This window comes from Ornithodoros turicata, chromosome 6, assembly GCF_037126465.1.
Source record: "Ornithodoros turicata isolate Travis chromosome 6, ASM3712646v1, whole genome shotgun sequence".
Lineage (NCBI taxonomy): Eukaryota > Metazoa > Arthropoda > Arachnida > Ixodida > Argasidae > Ornithodoros > Ornithodoros turicata.
In genome coordinates, this window is record NC_088206.1 from 63,733,237 (window position 1) to 63,747,301 (window position 14,065).

Sequence of the window (14,065 nt, forward strand, 5' to 3'; positions counted from 1 at the left end):
CATTGAGGTGAGCGCGGAAAGATAATAATAATAATAATAAGTATCCTTTGTGGTGCTGTTCCCGGGAGGATTTTTTTCCCAAAATAGTAAATAGTGTATTTCACCAACAAGTTGGTAGAAGACTGAGAGGGGAAAAAGCTGCTATGAAAGCATAGCTTGACAAGATCTCTGCAAGACTGAGCGCTCGCGCTAACTCATCAGAAGGATGTGATGGAATGGGATAGAGAAAAAAATGGGGATTTGAGTTTCGACGAAGTCGTACTGGCTACCCCAGCACACTTACACAAACAGATGATGAAAAAACAGATATGATGTCCAGAGAGAACAGAGATTGTAATGGACACACACATAAATGGGATGATTATGTGGTGGGTCATTCTCCGCCGTTATGGCGGTACATTGCCCCAGTGCGGTTGTGGAAGGGGATGAGAAAGTGATGATGATGGAAAGGTGTCCTGTTAGAGTTCGTTCATTAGTCCAGTGCTGGTGAGGAACTTAGCAACAGCTCGTAGGCCTTGCATCAGATGTGAGGGGTCCGACCATGGGCCGAGAATTTTGGCTAAGTCGATCTGGCGTTGATCGACGCATTGGAGAGCAGTTTCCACGAGGGCGCGCTCGCGATCGTACTGTCCGCAGACTAGGAGGACGTGATGGAGGTCACTGAGGTCACCACACGTGGAACAGAGGGTGGAACAGAGAGACGCGCCGACACCGAGGAGGTGTTTGAAAGCCGGTGTAAAAGCCACATTAAGTCTCATGCGGTGGAAGACTGTGCTAAAGGAACCAGGCATTCGACGGGGTAGAGTAAGGGACAATGTGGGGTCAACGGAGTAAAGCAGAGAGTGGGTGGTGATGTCACGTTGCCATTGAGACTGCGTCATGGGGCCAGTGAGGCTTGAGACGAGGTAACGGCGATCCCCCCGAGACAAGGAAGGAAGTTATAGCGTTTTGCGTGTCGTCCGTTGGAGTAAGTGGAATATCGCTCATGGGGGTGAACACACACATTTAACTTTTTGTCTTGACTTCGTCCTGACTTGACTTTTTGTCTTGTGTCTCGTAACACGTCTTCTCCCTATACCGGCCAATCCTACCAGTAGGTGTCTTGTCTAATTCATCTCAACCCTCTGTCGTCGTCTCTTGCTGCAGTATCACTATGATCATGTACTCAACTCCCCCCATACCTAGCCCATTGAGCCAATTGAGTGCCAATAATGCGTGTCTAGCGTCTGACCTGACATGTGTGACATTAAACCTCGCGAAACACTGCCTCCAAAGACGACACAAGCGAAGCAGTTTCAATCCCCTATCGTGCCCTTTAAGCTGCCGTCCATCATAACGTTCGTAACAGAAACAAAATATCTGCCTCTCGAAAACCCGTCGTATAATGGGCTTGGATGTTCTTGTTAACTTGCTCAGTTTCGTTTAACGCGAGGTTTTTTCCGTTCTCCTTTCTCTTTCTCTCTTTTCTCTCTCTCTCTCTCTCTCTCTTGTTTTCTGTGCTCCGCGTTGCAATAAAATGGCCTTCGAACGGACGCATTTGAAAAAAAGTTTCGTCGAGAGCTTCGGGGATGAAACAGTGCAACGGGGAATTCGTTTTCGTCGTGATGTTTTGTTTCGTAAGGGCTTTGTACCCTGCGTTTAATAATGCAGCGACACAACAATATACGAGCCTTCAGCGACACTGCAAACATAAAAGCTTCACTATAAAAGTCGCCTCTATATACCTTTTGCTATATGGAATAGTTGTCCGCAATGTGATGCGTTTTAAGACATGCGCGCCGAAAAATGTCGCTCTGTGCAACGTTTGCATGGTTTCAGCGCGCTTTGTGCACATGATATAGCAACAACAACTTCATTTTGATGATGATCATTGGGATAAACAACGAGGAATTAGCCGAGGCTGGCTACAAGACATGGACGACACAAACACGCAAGCCTTCAATGCCCAGAATTAATGTAGCGGTGGCATATCTGGCCGGAAATCAGTCCTGGCGTCAGCACCTTTTTTCGGTGTTGCTCGATTAAATCATTGATGTGTTTCATTGCCAGAGGCGATACTCTACCGCACTGTTCGCGCTAATTTTTAATAATATGTTAGCATTACACTCTAAAAACAGAACTTCACCGCATAGCACACTGTGCGCCAACCATTGCCACGAATGATAGGGTTATCGCTTGTGATTGGAAGACAGAGGGCCAGGCGTACTCCTTTTTGTGGCAGTTTTCATATATGTATCCAAATTGCCAGAAAAAGGCGTACGCCCCCGTCTCTCTTCGAATCGGAAGCGATAACCCTATCATTCGTGGCAATGGTTGGTGTAGAGTGTGCTATGCGGTGAAGTTCTGTTCTTAGAGTGTACAGTCCTCGCTATGCAAGAATCGCCTGCCCTCGATACAGCGCGCCTCGAGGTTCCCTTGCGGCGGCGCTAGCCCGCCTTGACAGTCGCCCTTTCTCCGTTGGGAAGGTTCTCGGCTGCTGGCCTGCACTCCTAAAAATGAACTTCACCGCATAGCACGCAACTAGCCAACCATCATCTCGAATGATATCGTTATCAGCCCTGACTTGCTGAAAACGGGAGGCGTACGCCTCTTCTGTGACAATTATGAACAGCATAAATGTCACAGAAAAGGCGTACGCCTCCCGTTTCCAACAAATCAGGGCAGATAACGATATCATTCGAGGTGATGGTTGGCTAGTTGCGTGCTATACGGTGAAGTTCATTTTTAAGAGTGTGCCTGAAGGGGTTTCCTTCCCTCGTCATCCTTTCATGTGAACCTTTTTGGAATGGGGTACACTCTTAAAAATGAACTTCACCACATAGCACGCTCCTAGCCAACCATCATCTCGAATGATATCGTTATCTGCCCTGATTTGTTGAAAACGAGGGGCGTACGCCTTTTTGTGACACTTATGCTGTTCATAATTGTCACAGAAAAGGCGTACGCCCCCCGTTTTCAACAAATCAGGGCAGATAACGATATCAATCGAGACGATGGTTGGCTAGGAACGTGCTATGCGGTGAAGTTCATTTTTAAGAGTGTAGGGTCCTGCACTCAACGCAGGGAAACATCCCACACCATCACCATCATCATCTATTCATCTATGTTGTTGTGCTGGCCTGTCCATCACCAGGTGGCGACATTGCGCGTTCTTGTCTGCTCTTGTCGACTTCCTTGCCGCTTCGAACCGGCTTGACAGTTGACACTCAGTAACAACTTCTGTGACACTGTGTTCGCGCGGTCTCTGACATTGTGAACCAGTGAGTGCTTCTCGGTGCCTAACGTCTCCCCTTTTCTTTTTTCCTTTCTCCTTTGTGCTTTCTTCTGCCTGAACCACTCTACCTCTTTACGGTTTATCTGTTTGTTTGTTTGTTTTTCTTTCCTCTTTTTTTTTCTGACTCTATTGCTCCACCCACAAACGCGTTTCCGAGTAGCCAGTCCTTACTGGGTCGGGACTACCATCTCCATATTTTTCTTTCATTTCCACTTCCGATGGTCAGTCTGTAGCCTCGGCGCGGCGCGCATGCACGGTGAGTGGGGTGGCCGTTCGGTGCCCGCGATTGCCCCCCCCCCCCATATCGTGTCACGTGATTTCTCATTCCAAGGACGCACCGTACATGTTGTGTTCCCTCCATCCAAAACCGGTTTACTCGGTTGCGAGCTGGCTCGACTGTGCGCAGTTCTCCGGTGCAGAAGAGAGAGATTGGCGCCCCATTCCTAGGCGACGCAGCCGCGCAGGAACCAAGATGGCGGGCGGGTTGGATCCACTCTTGCGAGCACACGGGACAACAAAGGAATATATTCCCGATTCTTGTGCTTCTGCTCGGCCCCACTGTCGTCGTGGAATGTGATGGTCTGTGATGTGAATGCCTAGCTCTCTCTCTCGGTCGCTGATTACATCTCGAACCTCGTGTGGCATGATTGCTCGCCCCAGATTTAGTATTTTAGGAAAGGAAATCAAGCGCGTTCAGAATTACGTTGGGTGAATCGGTAGTTGACTAAATAGTGGGTTGATATAGATAGTTAATTTCGATAGTTCGCCAAATATCGGAAATTCGATAAGGTAACAGAAAACACCGAAGTCGAGCGCGAGCAGTTGTATACTGCTGGGATGCTTTCTTCGCAAAGCCTTGGACCGGTAATCCAGGAGATGTGGGTTCGAGTCCTGCCGCTGGCTGACCTTTTCAGTGTGAAGTTCCTTGGATTGGATTCTTCGCCCTTGTAAATGTTTGTTGGGCCAGTCGAGACAATGGTTACGCCTCATATTGAAGACGTGCCTACAGATCCTAAAAACCTGAATAGGGCATTGCATAGCATCTATTTCTTCACAAGCAACAAACAGACACCATTTCTCCTGTATAGTTGTGCCCTCAACACCCTTTCAACTTCCTTTTTGACTCACACACTGTTTAAAGTGTGAACGTCGACCAATCAAAGAGAGCGCTCCAAATGAGGGGTCGTGTTCGAGGAGGTAAACGAGTATTTCATGTTTACCGTCCGAAGGAAAATCAATACGAAAACCCGTTCGAACAGCTGCGGAGAATCGGTTCCCGACAACTTGCTTCGTGCCACACTTGTTTTTGGCTCAACGGAAGGTGAAGTTTCCTATTGGATCTAAGGGAGCTCTATAGAAGAAGAAATTGCGACCCTGTGTTCGCCATTGCACCGTCCCCCGGTATTTGTTCGATCCTCTTTCAGTGTTACAGTTTCAGATTGGTCATGTCGGTCTACCAGCGTATTGTGTGTTTGTCTTCCGGTTGACCAATCAGGATTGCTTGACGTCGGGCCTCAAAACTTGTAATGGCTTTCGTTACACTATGTGTCTCCTACAGAAAGGACTTATTTTAACCCTCGTGTTTGTCTTCTCTTTTTCTCTTTTTGAAGTTTTATTTCGTTTTTATCCCCGTCTTTTTCCTTTTCTTACATCTTGTTTCCTTTTGCACCTGATGAAGTGCAGATTCTGCACGAAATCTTGCGATTAAAACTAGGTGCTCCTAAGCGTTCGAATTTTACTCTAAAAATAATTTATTTAATTAGTGAGAATAATAAAATGATATTAAGATCCATTAACGTAAATTCTACTCCCAAGACCTCGCGGACATTTCCAGCGGAGAGCGCCCCCTTAACTTGGGCCAACAACGGACTAATTAACTAAAACCAGAGTAACTAGTACGCCTGCACTGACCTCTCCATGTTTTTTTTTTTTATATGCACTTTGTTAAATGTAATTTCAGTCGAAGCTGGGAACAACGTCAGCCAGCTGTTATGCCTCGTGCTTCGTCGCCTGAAAAGATGTGATAAGTACAGCCTTTGAAGCAGAACGCAGGCGGATCGATGGAACTTTTCTATTAGATGCCCTAGCCAGGACAGTCAATGGGCCACGCACTGATAAGGCTGTCCCTATATTTATGTACCGTGCTCCCTGGATGATCACGCACAATCTATTGAACACGCAATAATCTCGTCCACTCCTTATCGCATTTTTTTTTTCTCTCTCTCTCTCCGCTCATGTACATGGCGCTCGATGGAACAGCTGGAGAGGGATTCGGATTAAGTTGGACGTTAATTAAATCTGTCGGTATGATTGAAGAAAGCTCTTTGCCGTGAGCTCTTTTTTGGCCTCCCGATACCCCGCTGTACTTGTGCAAGAGCGGCCACCTTTCATTTCGTGACCTTTCGCATGTGGAGAAGGCGCGTGCAGGTAACGCTGCAGGTACAAGGTGTTCCGAAATACGGTACTACATTTGTAATGATCCGAAAAAGAGACGCTTTGACGTTAATACACGCGTTGAAAGGCCCGTTTACTCTTAAATATCACAGGCAGCTGCCATTTGACTCAAGTTTTCGAACAACGGGAAGTTTTATCTTTACTTCCGTCGTTTTTTGTTTTTTTATTCTTTCTTTTTTTTTTTACTTTTGGCGTTTCATCTGTAGTAAACAAGGCTTTCCGAGTTGATTTCAAAGCGACGTCGATTCTCCGACAGCACAAGAACATGGTAGCGTAGACTATTGACAGTTGTTAGGGAACGGGTTTTGACGTCGTCGTAACTTAGAGAATTCAATCTGGAATCCTAAACATTTTGACATCGTTTTCGAGCATAGCACATATGGGTGACGAAAATTTCGACCTGTCACAGCGGTCGTTTTTTAAGTACAATAGAAACGCAGTATGTTATCTGCGGAGTAGCCCCGTAGAACTTCAAATACGTCGACATAAACGTTTTCCAGAAAGAGAAAAAAAAATCCCATTCCACGCAAGCATATCCCGGCAATGTCTGCAGACAAAGGCTCATATACTATAACGTCTTTTTGTTTTTCTGCAGATTTGAATTTTTTATATTTTGTAAACACTCCGATAATACATGAACGACATGAACCTATACGTATGCGTGCTCGTACTGGAACGTACACGTATATGTTAAAATTCCTAAAAAAACGACGACACAGATAAACAGCGAGCGCCTTTTGTCTCTGTCGTCGTTTTTTAGCGCTTTTATAAAAAAAAAAGAACCGTGTACCAACAGGCCCAAATGGAGGTTTTATATGAACATAGTGTGCGGAAATCTGTGGGTTATTGATTACTGTTGCTCATTGAGTATCGTTCCCATTGTGTTGTCTGAGCAGAACGCAAGGTTTATGATGGATGAATCTATTCGCATGACATCTTTGTCGCAGAAGCAATGCTATAGAAGCGACGTAAGATGAGGTTGTTCCTTTATTTGTGTTACGTATTCGTCTTTCCAGAATGCGTTGGTGCAAAAGGAATTTCGAGTACGATCTTCATCCATGTACGTGAAATGTCGCTTATTGCGAGTGATATGGCGAAGATTTACGCATTTAATGAGCCTTTCGCGATGAGGGCGTTTGCGTTCGGAAGAAATGATACGGCCGGGTACCGGAAGGACGACATCTTGGCAGGAACCTCGGGGCTTCCTGACGAATGGCGATTGATCCGCATAGCGTGATCAAGTTTCGTTTATTTTTTTCTCTATCTCTTCTCCCTCTATACCATATGTTCCGTTCCCGCGAGGTACTGGCTTTCTGTATCGCTAACTAAGTTTGCGCTTCTTTTATTTCTAGAAAGCTTCGTGTCTCACTGATTGCTTGGAAGGAGTGGTGGTATGTCATCCTTGGGCACTATTAGTAATCGTTACCTTTGTGTTGCTTCTTATATCTCCTCTTCAGCGCTCTGCTCTTTAGTCACTGATGAATTATCAAAACGCGAGGATAAAAAAAGCTTTTCTAAAACTTCGTCACTGTGAAATGTGAAATTTCTTCTGGGGATGAAATTACCTCAAATGGCTAGACGAAAGTGAATGGTAATTCTGGCGTGGTGAAAATATAGTGCACTTCGCGCCTTTCTTTTGTGGATGAAATGTATTCATTTCTAATGTCTCCAAGACGGGGGCAAAACAAACTGTTTGTTAAAGATGAAATTTCTTAATTTCTTTAATTAATTCTTCATTAATTTCTTAGGCACTTGAGGCTTTGTATGTGTTTGTCCTTTCTATATGGTCAAGCTTCAGAACATAAATTGCCATCATGTTAAACTGTTTCTCTCCGTTGTCCCAATCACAACTGAGAGTTAGATTCATTAAAGTTAAATTCATCTCGCGCAACATCTATATTAATCTGAAGAACGTCAGCGGGCGCCGCGAATCGAACCCACACCCCGCTGATTGCCGGTCTCCCGGCGCCGACTGTGCTGTCTTATGTTTCCCCTGGGTTTTCCGGCACACTTTCCAGACACATGCTAAGGCTCGTTCATGAAGATCGGATTGGATTCGAAAAAGAAAGAAAAATGTGGAGAGGTTTGTCCCGATCCAGTCAGAACTGGCTATACTCCTATACGCGTTTGTGGGTGAAAAAAAAAAAGATGAGCTAGGAAACAGAGAAGAACAAACAAACAAACAAACAAAAACAGGAATGGGGTAGATCGAGTGTGTGTAGCATGAAGACATGGGCACACAGGCCCATTCGCTCTCATATTTTCTGCTGTGCGCGCTCGCAGTCACACATACCGTGTATTCACACGTCCCCACGGAATATTTCAGTGGAAGAAAAAGGAGAGAACTGCTCAAAAGGGCAGAAGATCCACCAGGTGTGATCCACGGCGCCGGAATATCGGGAGTGGCGTCCCGTTCACTTAGCAGACGACACTTAGCAGACGACAGCGTCCGCGTCTTTAACTGTCGTCTGTTACGGAATATCTTGTGCATGATTGCGCCGCAGGCAGCTCCCCACGCCTAGCAGTGCACGAAAGGGCATGGCGGTCGCCGCTCGCGATCACTTGACAGCAGCAAGGTACACATCTTCTGCTGGAACGTAGCTCGTGAGAACACACTGATAGACGAACAAACCGAGGCAGGCCACATTTTTTTTATAAAAACGTAACACGCTTTTACGTAAACGTAAAACGTAGCGAGGCTTGCAGTCCCTGCGACTCGCTAAATCGCTCTTCTGGTGCGATTGTTAGGCTTATCAATTTGACGTCTCGTCGCCACACAGTGATTGCATCAGTACCTATAAGAAAACCTGTTGGAGAAACATAGCGAAACAGCTGCGTTATATTGCACACCATTGTCAACGATACGGCCCACTTCTCGCCTTTTTCTTTAGCTTCAGGAATGAGATCCCATTTGGGCTCCTCTGTAAATCGCCCACTCGCGGGTTCCCTCTCATTATTGTCTCCTGCATCCGACAAGGAAACCGACTAAGGACATGTCGTAATGCCTTTTAGGATTCGTGGCTGAGTGAAATGCTGAGCAGACAGGCGCCATTTTAATGTTGCTCAATAAGTGAAGGCGCTGACTCCATTTAGAGATTAACGTGCACGAAACCTCGCCCGGTTTGTTCTTCTGTGCGGCTGCCCTAATGTTTGAGTGGAATCTTTTTTACATCGGTAAACTAGCTGGTGCTTTTCTTTTCTTTTTTTCTTAATTAAGACTAAAAGAAGCGGGTGAGTGCGTGGGTAATGGTCTGGGTTAAAGATCGAGAGTGCAGTTAAGACCTGCGCTGGAGAAGTACAAATTGTACGCTCTTAGAAATGAACTTCACCGCATAGCACGCTCCTAGCCAACCTTCACCTCGAATGATATCGTTATCTGCCCCGATTTGTTGAAAACGGGAGGCGTACGCCTTTTTGTGTGTGTGTCTTTGTGACAATTATGAACAATACAAGTGTCGCAAAAAACCGGGCGTACGACTCTCTAACAAGCCAAGGCAGATAACGATATCATTCGAGATGATGGTTGGCTAGGAGCGTGTTGTGCGGTGAAGTTCATTTTTTAGAATGCAGTATTCTGTCGCGAGATTCGAGAAGGCTCTGTAACTGTTACGTGTAGTGTCGTAATGAGAGTGGTAATATACATCATGAGTGACCCTACGTGGATGGTTCGTGAATTAATTTTGCCACATCACGGTCTTTTTAGCGCGAATGTGGGAGGAATCCGGAAGATTGTCGTGGTGTGTATGGGATGGGGGGGGGGGGGGGAGATGCATGCTATGACAGTGCCTCCTCTATTACTCAATGCCTGTCCATTTGCAGTTGCGCCGAGTCGCTTCCCTTTCCCGCGGAGGGCACGTAGAGGGCGCCACTTCCCTATACCCCTTGTCGTCTGCTAGCGCTCTTGTCTGATTTCGATAAACGCGGTTTCGAACGTTTCGAAAAATGCGGTACTGCGTACTGCCTTCTGCCATTTTTTTACTTCTGTGACCAAGAAAAAGGAGCAAGGGGTATCGAGGTGCTTGCGGATCTCGCGTTACGAGAGGAGTGGTTGAAAGTGATAGCCAGGAAAGATTGGGAGCCGGACACTACTTCCAACTGTTCCGTTGTGCGCAGCAAGCACTTGCTTGCGAGTGATTACAAAGAAAACATCAAAACACGAACATGTGCGGCAGGTGACATCAGCGCGCGTCAGACCTGCACTCTTAGAAATGAACTTCACCACATAGCACGATCCTAGACAACCATCATCCCGAATGACAACGTTCTCGCCCCTGATTTGTTGAAAACGGGAGGAGGAGCCTATTTTGTGTTCATTATGCACGGCACAAAATAGGCTCCTCCTCCCGTTTTCAACAAATCTAGGGCGAGAACGTTGTCATTCGGGGTGATGGTTGGCTAGGAGCGTGCTATGTGGGGAAGTTCATTTTTAAGAGTGTGAGTGTAGGTTAGTGGCACCGTCAAACGAGAAAACGTGAACTAATACGCATGCGCAGTACGGCAGCTCTGACCAACTGGAGAGGCATTCAGTAATAGAGGAGGCGCTGGCTATGGTAAGGGGATGTACGACGTTATCCCGCAGAACTTCACCACATGGCACGCTGAAGGCCAACCGTTGTACAGAATGATACACCTGTATCAACTTTATTTGTAGAAAGCGGATGGCGTACGCCTTTTTGTGACAATTAACATAACTGCATAAATGTCACAATGAGGCGTGGTCCTCCCGTTCTCGACATTATTGATTCAACATCATTCCGGTTGGCTGGCTGTGTGCAATACTGTGAAGTTCTGTTTTGAGAGTGCGTGTGACGTATGGAATTTTCTCTGTCAGGTGAACCACGTATTTTAGCGATAGGCTGTGAAGCTTGATTAATCAACTGACATAACAGATGCGTGAACCACGACCAACTATATTATAGCGACCCATAATCGACAACCCCTATGAGGAGCCCGTCCGCACGATCCGCTAGGGGCGCTACTCATCGGCACGTGAGATGTAATGATTGGACAACGGAAATTTGAATTTTGAACGCGCAGAGGGGGACACACGACTACCGTAACAGACGACAGCAATAGCTGATATGAAAACGCGTAGAATGATGATGATAATCAACTTTAGAAAGAAGTATCTCTCGTGTGACATCCACCGCTTGTACAAAACTACTAAGGTAAGCTAAAGTACAAAGTATCGTAGAAATTGAGGAAGCAATAACCGGGCCGATGAGTAGCGCCACCGCTAGCCTCCAAACGCGGCGCTGGGGACGGGTCCATATGACATGGTCGCTATAGTCTAGTAGGTCATATCGTGAATACAGTTGTCTCGTCCCGACGGACAGTGCGTAAAAAAAGCCGAAGCTACGCTTGAGGGGGTTGTTATAATTCGATCTTTGATAGATATGGTTAAATACATCATGCACGCGTTGTACTGCAGAGTATAAGGTAAAAAGAATTATTATTATTATTATTATTTTGTACATGTCGTACTTGGCGAGATATGAACCGTTGTGTAAACTTTGGCGTCAAGACACTGACGTCGGTGGAGCGGTAGCCCTCGGCCATTCCCATTGGTAGTCGTAATTACGTGACTTCTCTGGCTGGCGGAGACACCTGCAGTTGTTTCAGAGCCGGATGGGTTTCGATATTCGCAGCAAGACCTACGAGACCATACCGGACTATGTCATAATCGACAACTACTATGCTGAATCCCGTCCGCGCGATTCGCCAAGGGCGCTACACATCGGCCCGCGAGATCTCCATCGTGATTGGATAATGGAAATTCGAATTTTGGACGCTCAGAAGCAGGCATACTATCATCGTAGCAGACGACAGCAATAGCTCTCATGAAAACGCGTAGAATGATGATGATGATAATTAATTGACAACTTTAGCAGGAATGCATCTCCCGTGGGGCATGCTCAGCTTGTACAAAAATCCCGAGGTAAGCTACGAGGCATAATAGCAATGGACCTTTTTCACACTCGCGTCGTATCCAATCGGCTGTCCAGCGAAACACGATCGGCGCGTGCCAACCATGGCGCTAAAGCATAGCCGGCGCCATCTATTGAATATGTAGGGAACCCTCTTCGGCGCCGTCAGGGTCACAGAGCATGCGCAGAAGTGTTGTGAAAAATGTCCATTGGGGAAGCAACAAACAGGCCGATAAGCAGCGCCTCCGCTAGAATCCAAATGTGGCGCTGAGATGCTGGTAATTGTAGGGGTCCTGTATACAGGAACCTATATGGGGTTCGAGAAGGTGCAACCATGTCATTTGCAACCACTCTCTAGGTTTACAGGAACCCTAGGTAACGGGTGCAAATGACATGGTCGCTCTACTCTAGTAGGTCGTGATTTGCAGTGCCGATTTTCTGCGCGCCTGTCGCCTTCTTTGCTTGCAATGCGGGTTCACAGCGATGTAAATAACTGCAAGTTAACGTTGTCCCTCATAACTTTGGGGCCAAATGTCGCTGCACCTTTAAAACTTAAAAAGCTCAGATTATGCCGCACGAAAGAAGTACGAAATGCGTTTAACCTCTCGTGCTCCGGCTTTATGACGGACGTATCGATCTGATCCAATGATTTATGGCTCGCTTAAGAAAGGAAACAAGCGTTCTATTTTATACTCAAACTCGATCGTTCTCCCTCCCACTCTCGCGCGCTCAGTCAGGACGTTATTTATTCCCTTCAACTGCACTAAAATATGCTCCGCCAATTTTACTATCGCGAGTCCAAACACTGACATCGCAGAAACAGGCTCTCAAAAGGCGCTGCGCAATGCATATTTGCCCTGTCGTCATTCTATACAGGGAGCTACTTTTAAATTATCCAGAACGCGAGATCTACCCCGTAACGCGTGCGATGCAGTGTGGACGGCGTAAATCAAATATTGTCTCGAGTGCAGAACATGTGTGCCTTTCTATAAGACCTGTTCTTGCGCGCGTCCTGTGTTCTCGGAATGGTGGGGAGGCACGCGTCGACCATGTCTGTCTGCTTGTATAGGCGACGAGGATGTGTAACGCCGAAATGAAATATGGAGGTGTTGTCGTACTGTATCATGTCCTGGATAAATATGATCCATCAATGTCAGATTCGAGTTGAACGCAAATATGTTGTCGTTGTTCGATTATGTGACCGTATTGTCGTTTGTTGGGAAAAGCTTTTCTGTTTGTTTTTTCCTCGCTCTTTGCCAGGGTGCCTCCTCTTGGCAATATTTCTTGCGTTCTTTACTTGTATCTATGTCTCCCTGCACACGTGACGGTGACAGCTGATAGGCGACTTCTTTATCGTGTATAATGGAATCTTGGAAGAAACCTCCGGAGAAAATTGTGTTAGATGAGTATTCTTCGAAGGCTCAGTACTTCACTAGGATTTTTTTTTTTAATTTGCTGGTATACACCGAACTCCTTGCACCTCTTAAACATTAATTATGCACGCTTGAAAGAAAACGAAATATTGCTTCGAGCCTCGCTATTATTAACGAGCCATTCTCCGTTCGGTCGATCATTCTGTATACGAAAATGACGGGCACAGCTCGGGTGTTATCAACCCTGATATGAACTCGTCCAAACAATAGCTAGGAGTTTCTTGCCGTTCTTGGTCATCGCATAGCTGATCAGCGGCCTTATATAAAAGCACTGGCGAGCACCTGAAGAGAATAACAATAAGCTTTGATAAGTTGATGAGTAAAATAAAAAATATATATATGGCGAGATTGGAATTCGGCACCCGACCAATTCTGCAACTTCAGAACGAGAAGAAAAAAGCGAGAAAAACAAACACACAAAAACGTAACGTAACGTCGTAACGCACGCGCCCACCGATATGTATTCGCAATAACAACAACAACATGTGCAATAACAACATGCGCGCAACATCAACGACATACGCAACAGCAACAGCAAAGATATACGCTACAGCAGCAACAATAACAACATAGGCTCACACACCGACAGTGCACAAAGCCTAATAAACAGATTCCAAGGAACACTGTGCAATAAAGTTCACAAGTGCAGGCAGAGTTGACCCTCCCAATTTTGTAAAGAAACTCAACTCAACTCATTTTACTGCAACATGAAGTTAATTCATCATAGTGCATGAGTAGCCGCGAGGCAGTGCCTGTGAGGCCGCTCTCACATGACTGACTGACAAACTGACGCCCGTACGGCACGTTTAACCGAAATCGACGAAGAAGCGACTGATTGGGGAGTTTCATCGCCAGGGGGCGATACTCCACCCAGTTGCTGGCGGTAATGTGGTAGAGGTGCTTCAGGTGGTTCCTCCTGGTGGTTGCTGGTGGGAAGCACCTGAACGGTCAAGACTTCAAGGTCCTTGAAACTCCAA

At 46.2% G+C, this 14,065-nt stretch overlaps 1 protein-coding gene across 4 annotated transcripts in view; it reads left to right on the forward strand.

Moving 5' to 3' along the window:
- The window catches only part of LOC135396990 (neuroglobin-like), a 152,116-nt gene that overhangs the window by 81,603 nt on the left and 56,448 nt on the right, over positions 1 to 14,065 (forward strand). Inside the window, exon 1 of one of the 4 annotated variants that reach the window (XM_064628273.1) lies at positions 7,098 to 7,119. The exons of the other annotated variants lie outside the window; for them this stretch is intronic. The gene's annotated coding sequence lies outside the window, so the exon portion shown is untranslated. Of the gene's footprint in view, positions 1 to 7,097; positions 7,120 to 14,065 lie in introns of those variants that run through there. 4 annotated transcript variants of the gene reach the window in all.